Genomic DNA, 15955 nt, shown 5'->3' on the forward strand with positions numbered 1-15955 from the left:
CATATGGGGCTTCAGAAGATAGAGTCCAAGACCCAGTCTCCTGGATGGGGCCAGGGTAGGGGGTAGGTGTTGTTCCTGGATAATGGCAAGTCTCTAGAGTGTTCTGGGACCAAGCCTTCTAAAGAAAATGGAAAGAGATGATCTGGACAGTGATGGGATCTTAAAGAGAAGAAGATCAGTCAAGTATGTGGCTCTGGAGCAGGAGGACTTTGTCATGATATGCAAAAACTACTAATGCAGATTCTGCCCTTCATCTACTGAACTGGTGCAGGTTCAATGAGCAGAGGTTGCTTTTCCAGGAACTCACAGCTCTTTTCCTTTTGAGAGGGAGTCCAAGCCCTTAGGGTAGCACTATAAGGATGGAAGTCTTTATTGATCCCTAGGGAGAAAGGTGAGGGTCATTGGAAAAGGAATGAAAATTGCCTCCATTGTTTCTAGGCTACTGCTGAGCCTTTTGTGGAATTTTGAAAATTTTGTGGGGTGAATTACAACAGTAGAAAGAGGAAGTGGAGAAAGGGTATTCAAGGATCCTCTTATATTGGGGAATAGCGACTGTACCTGTGATTTCTTTGGAATAAGGAAATTCCAAGTGAGGATACTCTCTGCACCAAAGAAGGTCAGCACCTTCTTTGCAATTTGCAGTGTTAGAGAGATGTCTAGAGCAGCAAGACGCTAAGTGATTTGTCTAGGGTCACACAACAAATATGTATCAAAGGTGGGATTTGAACTCAGGTCTTCCTGACTTTGAGGTCTCTTCCTCTTTTACTAAGCCCTTCATAAATTTTTTCAGGCTATCAAGATATCAGAAAAGACATATTTCTTCCGAAGTTGAGAGCTATGGGTAAAGAAAAGGCAATTTTCATGGTCCATACTATTTAGGTTAGTTAAACTACTTAATTTAACTAGTTACGTTAATTAACTTGAGGAAATTGCGATATTGACTAATCTTAGAAATATGTGAATATTCTCAGGCACTCATCTTTTCTTGACCCAGAATACTGGATATAAAACCAACATCCTATACATTATGTATAGTGTGCTGGTCTCAGAATCAGGGGTTCTTTGTTCACATCCTGGATTTGCCATTAAGTCACTTCACACTCCCAGGGCTCTTTAGAACGATAAGGATTGGACCACAAAGAGATAAAGCATGGGCCAGGCACTGTGCTAAGCAGTGGGATACAGATGCAAACAAGCAAGGCAGTCCCCGATGTCAAAGTGTTTATCCTCTACTGAGAGCAAGTAAAATAAAGGAGAGCTGGAAAGGGAGGGAAAGAAGAGATGGTAAGAGGGAAGGGCTGCATGGACTACAGATAGCTGCAGAGTATAGTAGAGGCTTGGATCCAGGCAAGGGAAGGTGGAAATTCACCAATCAGGACTCAGGGTAACTCCAGGGAGTGAAGTACAGGGTTCAAGAGTGGGGCAGCAGTGGAGAGGATGTGGAAAATATAAAATATATTTTATTTAATATTAATACATATTTATGTAATATATAATACATTTTAATAAACATCTAATATAATACATATTTATAAAATATATGATATATGTTTTATATAAAATATATAAAAATATAAAATACAAAACTGTATGTGGAAAACGCATGCAGTGGAGATAGCCAGAAAGACCTCTAAGGTCAGGACTGTGCTGGAGCCAGCTGCCTAGAACCTATTATTCAATTTTCATTGTTACACTTAAGAAATTGGCAAATGCTACAAATCAAGGCTTGTTTTTTTTTTTTTGTTTTGCTGTCTAGATTTAAAATGGTGTAGAAAATATTAACAATGTTGTTTAAACTCATGTGTGCATTTTTCCCCCCAGATGAGCTGGTTGTTAAACATTTACCAACATACCCCCTTGTCTAAGTTCCCTTAGAACTCTAGGTCTATGATCCCCTAATTCTATTCTGATAATTTATTTTTAGGATAGGGAAAATAAATACAATAAATCTGGTCCATGGACGGGCACTTAAATGTCAAGAGATTCCATACTCCATAATGTACTGAAGGACATTCTGGCTCTGAGACTCACTTGATTTCAACTATACCCTTGAATTGATTGCTCCCTAGTTTCCTTCCCTCTTGCTGACCTGTTTGCTTGTTTTAAATCTTGCCATAAAATTCTCCTTTTCTCTTTGGCACTTGTTATCTCGCTTGGGGTTGAGTGATACTTTTCATTAAGACGCTATACAAACAACATATTTTGAATGGTGTTAAAGAGAATCTAGTGCTTTATGCATATCAATGATGGTTCTCTGAGGCCACCTTTACTGAACTATAAAATATAAACCAGGCCTAGTAAAGGGCTCAGAATTCGAAGGAAGGAAAATGAGCTCAGTGTCTTTACATGGAGAGCATTATTAAAGAGGGAGACATTCACTGAGGTCTCTTTGAAGGAGTGAGAAAGAGCAGTTAATCAGAATTCTCTGATTGTTACCTGGATGGCTAGTTCTTTATGTATAAAACATGGTAATGCCCCCAGTACCTGTAGCATTATTTGTTTAAAGCAAGCATTGCATTTGCCCAGGGGGAAAATGCTCATCTTTAATTAAAAAAAGTGATTTTCTTGGTGTATAGGTTCTGCTCATCCACATTCACTGCACCCCCTCAGTCAGGCCTTGACCAACTGCTTTCACAACTGTAAATATTAAATAAATCCTAATAGTAACTGTTTCTCTTTTATCCAGGAACCTTGAGGGTCTTCCCCTTCCAGTTTGATTTTTTTTGATTAAAGGGGCCATCCCTAGAGTAACTTCTTAAAGAGGTCTATTCATTGAATGGGCATATATCACTCAAAGTGAGAATCTGATAGGACCTTATCCTAAAATGGCCAGGGTCTTTCAATGCATCTCGGACCATCTCCAGTCATCCATCAGGCCACTGGACCTAGATGACCCTGGAGGAGAAAGTGAGGCTGGCAACCTTGCACAGCCCTCCCTCACTCAAATCAAAGTCAGCTGCAAGTCATGTCATCATTTCCCTGATGTCATGGTGCTCTTTGAGAACCAAGGAAACTCAACGACCACAAATAGCCTCTTTATTGATGTCTTTATTTAGTAGTTCTCCCCTTTTCTCACCTATCCTTCATACTACTTACTGCCAGAATAATCTTCCCAAACTATTGCTTTGTATGTCCTCATTAAAAACCTGCAATGATTCCCCATTATCAATGGAACAAAGAAAGCCCTCTGTAGGCTGGATTTCTAGGCTGTCCACTAATCTGGTCGTGATCTTATCTCCTGTCACTCACCGACACCATCAATCCTCCATTGCACTCAGCTTGGTTTACTGGTCACTCTCCAAACACAGTTTGCCCCCTTGCCATCTTTACAGAACACCCTATGCTTTTATAATTAAATGAGAAGCCAACTAAAGTCTACCTCTCCATCTCCATCTTTGGGAAACTTACACATTGTTAGGGTAACTAAGTGGCACCACACAATACTGAGTGCTAGGTCTGAAGTCAAGAAGACTCATCTTCCTGAGTTAAAATCTGACCTCAGACACTCAAGTCACTTAACCCTGTTTGCCTCAGTTTCCCCATCTGTAAAATTAACTGGAGAAGGAAATGGCAAACCACTCTAATATCTTTGCCAATGACATCCCAAATGGGGTCATGAAGAGTCAAACAGGACTGAAATGACTGAACAACAACACATCTTTATAATTTCAGAACTCGTTTATGAAGTCTTTCACAATCAGTCTTGTCGGAGGGTCTCTCCTTCTGGTAATCTCTTATAGTACCTTGTATGCTCATATCAGTTAACTTAGGTTCTCAAAAAAAATCACAGAAGTAAAATCATTTGTAGACCTTCAAGCACCACATAAATGAAATGCTAGTTATTATCATGATGACTTTTTATAATCAAGTTTTTTCTATCCATCTTATCTTCTCTGCTGGATCATTACCTCCTTCAGGGACCATGGTCCCCACTGAGATTAGCACTATGTCACGCCTGTAGTAGACATTCAGTCGATAGTTGCAAATGAATGAATGAAATTCAGCAAGGGAAACATGAATTATTCTGTAGTTTTTAATAATAAAAACAGCTCACTCAAGTAAGGCTTTTGAGTTTACAAAGCAGTTTCCTCACAACAACCCTGCAATGTAGGTAATGCAAATATTCTTGTCCCTATTTGGCTACTTTAATCTGAACCTAATGTGTTCAGGAGGTTAATACAATATTTAGTTTTTAGAATAGTGAATAGAATTGCTAATTCTTAAAAAAAAATCTTGCCTAGATTTAATACAGAAGTAAATGTGAAAATTAGAGATATAATGTGAAATCAAAATTCCAGACTTAGGAGCTAACTTATTCTCATTGCTAAATGGATAGGTAATAAATATAGTTTTTGAAATCTGATTTTCCTTTTTGATGTTATTAAATAAAGTCTGAGTTCTCTGTCCTAAAATGTGCACTATAGGTAGATAATAATAATAATAATAATAATAATAGATAGCATTGTTGCAAAATTCTTTACATGTATTGTCATATTTGAACTTCACAACAACCTTGAGATAGGTACTATTATACCCATTTTATAGCTAAGAGTTAGAGAGGTCAAGCGATCTTCCCAAGGTGAATATTGGAGACAGAATTCAAACTCAGGTCTTCTAAGCACTTTATAAACATTATCTCCCAATCCAGGTGAGGGAAGTATTTTCGTCATCATTTTTGTAGGGGAGGAAACTGAGGTTTCAGAGAGACTGAGTGACTTAATCTTAATGGCCAAGTTCTCAAGGTTGCTGGGGAGAGGTAGAGCTGGAATTCAAACGTAGTCTTCCATGATTCTAAGTTCATCTCTAAACACATTGCTTCTCTGTGACCTTTAAGCTTTGCACATGATATGCATTAAATACAATTTCTTTATTTCGCTGGTCAGTCCACGTTGAGAGTCTAGGGCTAAAATGGCACCATGGCTTGTTCCTTTCTCTGCCCAATTCTCAGCTTCTTCTTTCATTGAGAATCTCAACAATTTCAATTTGAAAAGCACTAATTAATTGTTCATAGTATGGTGTTGGGTAGTAGGGGAGACTTAAAATGGAGAAAACGCATGGTCCCTGTCCCCATGACCTTACACTCCCATGGAAGGTTATGGCTCAGTCACAAAAAAGTCGAATATACCTTAGCTAAGCTGAGGAATTTGATGTTCAAATTTTTATCCAAATTCATAGTCAGGTGTCAGCAAAGTGCTTTGTGAGGTCTAAGGGCAAGAGCGGGGTCACTTCAGATTAGGTCAATCAGAGGAGATTCTATGGAGGAGGTGGTAGGTGAGTTGGGGGCTAATGGATGTGTTAGGAATTCAGTTGGAGGAGGGTTGGATATTTCAGGTATAAGAAATGACATAAACAAATTTATGGGGACTGGAAAACATGGGCCATATATGGGTGAGTCATGTGGAATAAGGTTGGAAATACAGGATGGCACCAGGTTGCAGAAATCCTTGAATAAATAACAGGGGCATGAACTTGATTTAGAAGGCAACTTGAGCCACTGCAGAATTTTGAGAGGAGGGTTAACATGGTCAGGTCTATGCATAAGGAGGATCAGTCTGCTGTGAGCACTAAGTAGGATGATTGGAGGCAAGAAGATGTATTAGAAGGGCATCGAAGTAGTCTAGGTCAGAGAGGTTTTACAAACAAAGCCACAAAGGTCACATAGGGTCCACCATATTCTCCAGATTTGCTCAAACCAGATTAAAATGTAATTGGAAAATATTTAAGAAAATAAATAAAAATACATTAGAGTAAAGATAATAGTATATTTTAAAACTAAGTCAGTATGTAGTCCACAGGGATTCTTCTGTATGGTTTAGGGTTCTCCAGCACCATCCCCTCCATCTCCCCTTTCTATTTGAATTGGAGACCACTGGTCTGGGTGGGTGGTGATAAAGACATAATGAGTAAAGTATGGATGACAGAGATATTTTAGAGGTAAGATTGCAACTGACTAGAAAAGAAGGGCAAGGGAAAATAGGAATCAGACATAGGAGGAAACTTAAGAGATGGCATCTAGTCTGCCGCTCACATTTTACAGATGAGGAATCTAAGGCCTGGATGGGTTGCGTGACTTTTTCTGTGATCACACAAGAATAAATAGAACAGTCACAATTTGAACCCTGGTGCTTTGATCCAAACCTCTTTCTATTTCTACTCAGGAAGAATTAAAGATAAGCCTGTGGTTTCAAACATGGGAGACTGGAGGAATAATGATGCCACTGTTAGAGTCATATTGAAGTCAGAAGAAGGAGAAGGCTTTGGTGGAAAGATAATAAGATTTCACATTTGGAATACGATATTTTTTAGGTACAGAAACATTAAATAAAGTGTGTGAAGCTTGAGATTTATTTGACCTTGTTCAGATATTCATACAAATCCACGTTCAACCAACCACTTTTCTCCACATGGAAAAAAATAAGTTCATAGCAATATTCCTTTGATATGTCTCAACCTTTCTGTGAAGAAGGTTATTATGGTTGGGCTGGATCCTTTCTAAATATGGCTTAAACATTTCATGAAAGAAAAAAAATATCCACCTTTGCAGATTGACCTCTGCTCGGGTCAGGTTAAAATATTTTTTGAACCCAAGGAGCAATATCCCTTCAGTGTTATTATTTGCTGCATAATTTACTCTTGATCAACAATCCCCCCTTTTCCAGTTAGGCTGCTCTAGTGATTTAGGGGTGTCAATCAAAATGGAGAAACTGATGGTGACATTATTGGAGGCTGACATCCAAAGGCAAAATATAATACTTCTCTCCATCCCAAATGCTTAAGTTAAACTACCTACATTGGGTGAGGGGATACTGTTATATGAGAAAAAAAAAGATTATCCACACTGGGGAAAAAAGACTGTCCACATGGGGGAAAAAGACTACCCATAAGATCAAAACTTTTAGTATAGTTTAAGATGAACAGAGAATATGCATAATGAAACATTGAGATTTTTAGACTAGAGAAAAGATGGCTAAGCTTTGACTGAATGACTTCTAAGGTCCCTTTCAGCTTTAAAATTCTCTGAAAAAAAATTTATATACGGGGACACCTCAGAGGTTACAAAGCTGATGTGTTCTTCATTTTCATTGAAGATAAAATTAAAAGCATTAGGCTTAACAAGTGATTGGGAGTATTTAAATTGGATATTAAGAACTTGTTCCTGAAACGGACTATAGCTGTAATACATTACAAATATCTTCGGATGATTTATAATGAAAGGCTGAGCCTTTCTGGAATTGCGTAGGTATAAGGTTACTTGGAAAGATTTTCTCCAGAGCTATGATTTAAAGTCAGGTCATCTCTTGTTATAGAAAACTTACTTAGAATTTTTTTTAATCTTGTGAGTGTCCAAATAATTCTCTGGATTTGGTGACCTCTGAGTACTTGGGAAAAGCTGACTTTTTTTCTGCACCTACACCTTTCCCCCTTTCTAGAAACTTCCATCTTCCCTGCCATATATTTAGCTTGGGCCTTGCTTTGGCAGGCAATCTTAAATGGTTGGCTTCCTTCTTATGACATCAGAAATGGGAAACCGATCATATGGGACTGAGTCAAAAAACAAACAAAACTCTTCCCTCCCTATTAAACCCAAGACCCTCACTTCTCCTGACAAATTGTGCTAGTGTGAAGGTGAGAAAGGATCCAACTGTTGTTCCATTGACTGCCTAGGAGGAGTGATGAGAGCCTGCTAGAACATGAGGGTACATTCTATAGAACTATCACTGATTCCCCTTTCTCCCTCCTGGGTTTTTGTATTGCACTATATTAGGGAAGGAATTTTGTTCCCTGATGGGAAATTTAAAGGACCAGTGATAGCACTTGTATTCCGCAAAGGGGGAACACATTTGGTGATCTGAGGGCAGCATGAAGCTGGTGACAGGATGATGAGACTGGAGCCAGAAATGGATTCAACTGCAGCTCTGTCTCATGGCATTCCTTTGGTAAGTGAAGAGAGAGGGGGCCTCAGCTGCTGGGAGCTGGCTTACGGGTGAACAGAGAAGCTTGTCTCACCCTGGCCAGGTAAGTGGATTCTTTCAGTGCTGAGAGCAGTATACTTTCAGGGTCATGGACTATGTTGCAGCCTGTTTTACTTGAGGAGAGACACCAAGGTCTCTTCCAACTCTAAATCCATAATTCTAGAATCTCAGTTCCCCCATTCCCTTCACCTGGAGTTCTTCATCCTTTCCTCATTTAAGAAAAATCCTTCCCTAGGGTGAGTTAAAATGTGCAGTGATAAAGGCCTATTGCTTTAAGCATTATTGGCCTGGCCTGTCATACTCTTTAGTGAAAACCTCTCTAAGTCCTAACCCCATAGGAACAGACTGGAACATGTCCACCCTCAACCCCTCAAAATAGAAGACTGTTCCACATATCCAATTAGTCATTAAGTCCTGTTGATACAGCTGTGATCTGTCCCTCCTTGTCTTCCTCTCTGACACCACTCGAGGTCAAACCTTATTAAGTGTCATCAAGTATTTTTAAGAGAATTGTTAGTTACGGCTTTCACTGACTTGTTTTATAGTCAGGACAACCCCATCTAAGCTTTACCATGTAACATATCACCTCCATTTTAAACAATAAAAATTAGCATATGTACGTGTACACAATTTGATTTGTCCAACATTTATTAAAAGACTGCTCTGTAAGAGAGAGAATGTTATGATAGGGATTTGGTAAGGAGCAAAAGTTAGATAAGGCACATTCCTGATCCTGTGGGGCTCACGATCTAACAAGGTGACATCCAATGCATGGGACTATAAACAAACAGTGATAAGTGTGGAGCCCAGGGTATGCTGGGAAATGAACAGACTAATGACACTAAGTTTAGGATTTTCTCCATCATTTTCTTAAGCACAAAAATCAACAAAACAATACATTAAGTCCTGATTTGTAGTGTTAGCTGGTTTCTAAGGTGGAAATGAAGATTTAACAATGTACTCTTGCAAGAACTGGTGTCAGCGCACGCCTGATTAGAGGGAACACAGCAAAATGCTTTATGAACTCTGAAAGGACAGAGCTCGTTACTGACTTTGAGAGGGAGTTCAGAGCAGGCTTTATGTAGGGGGGAAGACTAAATAAAGCTGGCCTCTCAAGGATGGATAAGAGGAATGAAATTCCAGATGCAGAGATTCTTGGTCTGAGGACTGTGAACTTGGTTAAAAAAATGAATTTGGTAGCTATTTCATAGAATTTATTTCCTTTAAATTACTATGCATTTTGTTTCATGCATTTAAAAACACTCCAAGAAAGGGATTCATAGGTATGTGCACACACGCATATCAAGAATCTCTAGAGTCTAAAATCTAGACAGAGGCTGAATATGAGCAAAGGCAGGGGGTCCAGTTTGGCTGGAACTTGGGAATGGGAGTAACTTGAAGTGAAGTGTAGAAAGGCTGGGTGATGCCAGGCACAAGTGTCTAAGAGGTGCCAAGCTTTCAGCAGAGGAACTATGGGTGCTTATCAAAGGTATTTTTAATGGTGGTATCAAGTATATCTTTGCATATGGTAGTATATGAAGTGTACCACTGTATGAAGAAAAACGGCATGGAAGGATGTCCTGGGAAGGATGCATGATGATTAGAAAAAAGGTGAGTGAGTCATATAGTGAGAACTGATGGAAGGGGACATGAACTCTACCGTTATCCAAAAACTAAAGGGAGGTGCCCAATAGGTGAGCTGACATCTTGTGGAGGAATTTACAGGACACAGACTCCTTCAGGGTAGGGACTATGCTATTGTTCATCAATACAAGTTCAGTACTTTGCACACAGTAGGTGCTTTTTGTGTTCATTGTACTGAGGCTGGCTTTAAATACCTCATTTAAGCAAAGGTTTGATGAGTACAGATTAATTAGGCAAAAAAGCAATTATTTTAAGGTAGGGGAGAAAAGCAATTATTTTAAGGTAGGGACAGTTCCCTTGAGAAGCTTTTATTTTAAAGATTGATAGGATCATCTATGTAGAGTTGGAAGAAATCATAGATAGATGCCATATAGTTGTATCTCTTCATTTTCTGAGGGAGGAAACAGAGCCTCAAGGAAGCTAAGGGACTTTCCCCAAGGACACAGAGGTAAAAGTGAGAGGCTCTATTGTTAGTGTATTTTTGTTTAATTTGGAGATCTTTCCCATCCATTAATAGGCCCATGTGACCTGCTTAAATCATATAGAAGCCTAAGTCATATGTGGTCAGAGGAGCTTGCTGAATGGGTGGAACAGGAAGGGTGGAACAGAGCTGGGAGGAAGTGGGTGAGAGTAGTTACAGCAGAGAGAGAGAGAGGACATAGGCAAGCAGACAGCTAGGATTGTTGTGTTTGTGGGAAGGCCCCAGCAGAGCGTGGTTGTGGGGGAAAAGGCCTGGGAATGGTGGTATCCCCTGCAGTGATAATGTGTATTGACTTCTTTGTTACTATATGGATTTGGTTTTTTGGTGCTGGGATTTGGCTTTCTGGTGTCTGAATAAATGTTTTCTTCTGCGTTTTATATGGAAAGTCTGTTATATCTGGTGGTTCAAAACTGTGTAGGCAGATTCATAGTAGCCATTGGTGCTGTGAATATGGCCTTGGCAATACAGAGGCCAAATCTGAACCCAGGTCTGTGGACTCCAGAGTTGGCACTCTTTCCAGTGTATGAGTAAACAAGAACTCTTAAAAAATACATGCTAGGTAAATAAATTCCCCTAGTAAAATTTTTCATTAAGAGCATTAGTCTGACTTGATAAATCAATTCTCAAGTCCAGAGAATTTTTCATTCTTTCCCTGAATTAGTTAAAGATATTGCAGACCAGCAACATGGACCAAAGTCTCTAAACCTCATGTAAAAAACTTATTCAGGAACTTTTATTTAAAAAAATTGCAACAAAACAAAAAATAGCATGGCCAGAAATTGGGAAGATTTTTATTTTATAAGGGAAGGAAATAACCATTTACATAGGGCTTACTATCTCAGTTGAGCCTCACAACAGGTTTGTTTTACAGATGAAGAAACTGAGGAAAACAGAAGTGAAATGACTTACCCAGGGTCACAGTCTAGTAAGTCTGAGAACAGATTTGAACTCAGGTCTTCCTGACTAGCCACATCACTTTGCCACTGAGCCAACAACTGCTTTTTATAGAGGGTTGGAAGGGTGCTCATCCTGATTCTTGGGATTTCCTCAAAATGATGAAAATTTAATCTGAATAATCATTTCAACTTTTTAAAGCAGAGCAACTGCAGAATTTCTATTGCCATCCTTTTCAGAGCACTGAGACTGTAAGTGTAATGCCCCACTCGACCCACGGTACAGTAACTCTTTCTCAAGCTCAAAATGGATATTGATTTTCATTCCAAACTCTAATGCCAAAATTAGCCGTGTCGGATTGAATTAGAAGTGGATGGTTTACAGTGAAAGAATTCAAGAGTGAAACCAGTCACGTTGTCTAACTATTGTCCTTTGGTTCTTTCTTGCCTTTTTTTTTTTTTTTGGTGTGTTTTATAGGCTGCTGAGAATGGATGACGGCGGTGGTGATGAAGATGGTGATGATAATAATGGCAGACATTTACGAATAGCTGACATTTGCGTAGCACTTTGTGATTTACCAAGCATTTTTGGAAATAATCTGATTCCCACCTCTACCTGTTATTACCTGTATGATTTTGGGCAACTCACTTAGGGACTTAGTTTCCTCATTTTTTAAGTGATACGACACTCTGGTGTTATAGTAGAAATCATGCCAGATTCAGAAATCAGAAACCAGAAAATGAGTTGCAGCTCTTCTAGAGAGTCACCTTGGACATACTGCATGCAGCCTATCCTCCACTGAGCTGTCAAAGTAAAATCGTCCAAAATCACAGGTCTGACCATGTCTCTCCCACTTCCTTCCCCCACCAATTCAGTAAACTCCAGTGATTCCCTATTACTACCTGGACCAAATATAAAATCCCATTTGGCATTCAAAGTCCTTTACAGCCTGGTTCCTCCTGCTTTTCCAGTCATATATACATTCATATGCTCAGATTCCAAATCCAACCCTCCTTCCCTGAACCATACTGCCCAGAGAAAGGCAGAACACTGCCCTTCAGAATGACAGCTGTGTTGTTTTTCCAACAAAGGGAAGAGGCAGAAGAAAGCTCCCTGGTGATACTCTTTGTACAGAGGTATTATAATGATAAAACCTAACATTTACAAAGTGGTTCAAGGTTACAAGATGCTTTACATCAGAGGTGTCAAACACCCAAGCAACACTTCTGTGCACTGCCTGAAGCACATTAAAACATAATTTGGAAATATTTGACAAAGGAAATAAAAACAAAATAGAACACCAATAATGCCAAGATGTGGTTTTCTAAGGCAACATGCACCTACACATACTGAGATCCTTATGTATGGTTTAATGGTCTCTAATTTCTATTTGAGTTTGATACCACTGCTTTGCGGACATTATCTCATTTGATTCCTTTAAAAAAGTTCTTGAAGTAAGCATAATTTTATTATCTTCATTTTACAGATGAAGAAGCTGAGGCTGAGAAGGGGATTAAGTGATCTGCCCTGGGCCAGTCAGCCAGTAAATATCAAAGGCAGGATTTGAACCTCAGGTCTTCCTGATGTTAGGTCTATGACACCTGTCTACTATGAGAGGAGATGCATGTGTAGATGAGCACTAGTAGAAAGTTGAAAAAGTGACTAGGAGTAAAAAAATAGGAGAAAGAAGAAAATTAAACAAGATTTATAATAAAAGTATTTGAACATCCCCCATCCCCTATGCTCCAGTAACTTTATTCAGAGGTATCTCAAAAAAATTGGGTGTCAACTACCTAGGCAGTAGCCATGCTTTTAAGATCTGGACCTTAGTGTGATGATCATCTTGTCAACTTTCTCACTTTACAGATGGGGAAACTGAGCCCAGGGAGGATATGGAACTTTCTAGAGGTCACCTAGCTAATTCCAGAGCTAGGTCTGAAAGCAGTTATGAACATCAACCCAGTTTCTCAAAGGGTGTAATGTGCCTGGTGGGTGTAATGGGAGGCATTGCCGTTCAAGCTCTTGTAAGTCTTCAGAGGGTTTTTGACCTTGGCTCTTCCATCTCCCTGTGACCTTCCATGACCTGTTGGAAAGGGCATCTATTCAGCTGCCCACATTTAGAAAGGGGGAGAGCCCAGTCAATATGGGACCTCTCTATTTTTCCAGTTTTACTTGCAGACAAGAGAGGAGAGTGAAATGTTCTAAATGTCACTAGTGGGGCAAAGGAAGGCAGTGGCCTGAATTCTCATCCTGGCTGTGCCATTTATTAGCTACATGACCCTGGGGAAGGCACTTACTGCTGGGAGGTTTCATTTTGCTCATCTGCAAAATGAGAGGGGTGGATCAGATGACTTATAAGCTCTAAAATTCCAGCTCTAAAATTCCATGTTTCTAAGTCTTTACCTCTCGGAGACTTAGCTTCCTCATTTCAAAAAGGATATACTATCTGCTCTGCCAGACTTCTTAGTGAGATGATTTATGGGCTGCTGAGCATGGATAATGGTGGTAGCGATGAAGATGAGGATGATGATAGTGATGACAGACATTTAGAAATCCCTGACATTTATATAGCACTTCATGGTTTATCAGGCATTTGGGGATATATTATCTGATTCCCATCAATACCACTTATTACCGATATGACCTTGGGCAAGTCACTTAGGGCCTCAGTTTCCTTATTTTTCAAGTGATATGACAGTTGTCTAGTGATATAGTGGAAATGGGATATATATATATATATGCACACAGATATACATACCACATACATATATACACATATACATATACATACATATGTATGTGTGTGCATGTGTATATATATATATATATATATACAGAATCTGAGTTGGAAAGTGCTTCAGGGATCATCACCTACCAGGGATCGGGAGCCTGTGGCCTGCTAGGTCCTTGGGTGTGACCTTTTGACTGAGTTCAAGTTTTGCAGAACAAATGCTTTTATTATGGGAAGCAGATGGACTAGCCAAAATTCATCCATCTTGAAAATGCTGTCTACACCCAGAAAAAAAGAACTATGGTGTCTGAATACAGATTGAAGCATATTATTTGCTGTCTCTCTTTTTTGTTGTTTCTTTCTCATGGTTTCTCCCATTGGTTCTAATTCTTCTTTACAACATGAATAATGCTGTAGGTTTAATATGAATGTATATATAGAACCTGGCTGTCTTAGGGTGGGGAGGGGAGAGATGGGGAGAAAATTTGAAACTCAAAATCTTATGGAAGTGAATGTTGAAAACTAAAATTTAATTAATTAAAAAAAACCCAACCCCCCAAATTCCTCCATCTTGTTACTTATAAAATTAATTGTCTTAATACAAGATGTTAGTTACAATTATCTCTATTATATCTCACTTTATTAGATTCAGCTAAGTGTCCCAGATTGTCAGGTTCTTTTTGATTCTGACTCTATCATCTAGGATTTTAGTTATTATGACTTCCAGTCATGGCATCTATAGATCTGACAAAAAGCATGACACCTACTCCTTTATCCAAATCACTGATAAAATGGGATTAAGAACAGATCTCTGTGACACACGACTAGAGACCTTTCAAGTTGATATCAAGTTGTTAATGACTACTCTTTGGGTCTTAATTTACCTAACTGTACCATCATCTATCAATACCTCTCTTTCATAAGTAGGGTGGTATTAGTATCATTGGCAAAAGCTTTGCAAAAATGTATGTTAGATCTATAACATTTCCATGACCTATAAGTCCCTTTGAGAATTGTCAAGCAAATACCTGTTGTGTGCCAGGCATTGTGCAAATGAAGGGAATACAAGTTTGAAAAATGAAATAACCTCTATGGTGAGCCTACACTCAAATGTGGGAGACAAGTATGTGGGTGTATGTATATAGATATATATATGTTATAGTTATAAAGTCCATGAATACAAATATATACAAACCAGTTAAGTATAAGGTATTTTGGGAGAAAGGGCACTACCCATGGAGAGGGAAGCATCAAGGAAGGCTTCATGAAGAAGATGGTGCTTGAGCTGCATTTTAAAGGAAGAAAAAGATTCTATAGGGGTAGTTAAGGAGGGCAGGAGGGTTGGCCAATGCAAAGGCATAGAGATATGACAGCCTGAATGTTGTGTTTGAGAATCAAAGACAAGGCCAATTTGACTGGATCTGACAGAGTTTGGATAGGTTGTTCAAAAAAGCTGGAAATATAGGTGGGGGTCAGATCTTACTATAGAGTTTGTACAATTAAACAGAAGAGTTAATATTTTATCCTAGAGGGAACAGAGAGCCACTAAAGTTGGGAGTCACATGATTAGATCTGCACTTAAGGAAAAGTACTTTGGCTGAAGTGTGCAGTAAGATGGGTTGGAATGGAAAGACACTTGAGGCAGGGAAACCAATTAGGAGTGAGAGATGATGAGGGCCTGGACAGAGGTAGTAGTTGCATGAATAGAGAGAAAGGAAGGGGTTGGAAGTGAGATATATTGTGAAGGAGGAAATCATGAGATATGGCAACTGATTGGATATGGATGGTGAGAGTTTTGAGGGGTCAAGGACAGTGATGAGATTAGGAACATGCGAGACTAGAAAGATGGTGGTGGTGCTGACAGAAATAGTAGGGAAGAGGGAAAAGGGTATTTTAGCCAATAAACTTGGTTTAATGTCACAAAAGCCCAGAGATAATAGAATATGGGGGAGGGCAGAGAGGGGAGAAGGTGACAACAAGTGTTGAATGTAGCAGACAGGAAAATGAGGACTGAGAAAAACCCTCAGATGTGGCAGATTTGGCAATTAAGATGAACATCATTCACTTTAGAAAGAGCAATTTTAGTTGAATGATGAGGTTGGAAGAGATTGTGCAAGGAACTGAGGAGTAAGTGAGAGGAGAGGAAGGGGAGGGCAATGAGGATAGAAAAATTTGCAAGGAGTTTGGTTGAGAAAGGCAGGATAGAATATAGGATGATAGCTTTAGAGGTAA

At 39.2% G+C, this 15955-nt stretch overlaps 1 protein-coding gene across 4 annotated transcripts in view; it reads right to left on the bottom strand.

Annotated features, from left to right (window-relative positions):
- TTC29 (tetratricopeptide repeat domain 29) overlaps positions 1–15955 on the bottom strand; it is a 265988-nt gene that overhangs the window by 14685 nt on the left and 235348 nt on the right. The gene's annotated exons all lie outside the window — the stretch shown is intronic.

Source organism: Notamacropus eugenii, chromosome 6 (assembly GCF_028372415.1).
Source record: "Notamacropus eugenii isolate mMacEug1 chromosome 6, mMacEug1.pri_v2, whole genome shotgun sequence".
Taxonomy (NCBI): domain Eukaryota; kingdom Metazoa; phylum Chordata; class Mammalia; order Diprotodontia; family Macropodidae; genus Notamacropus; species Notamacropus eugenii.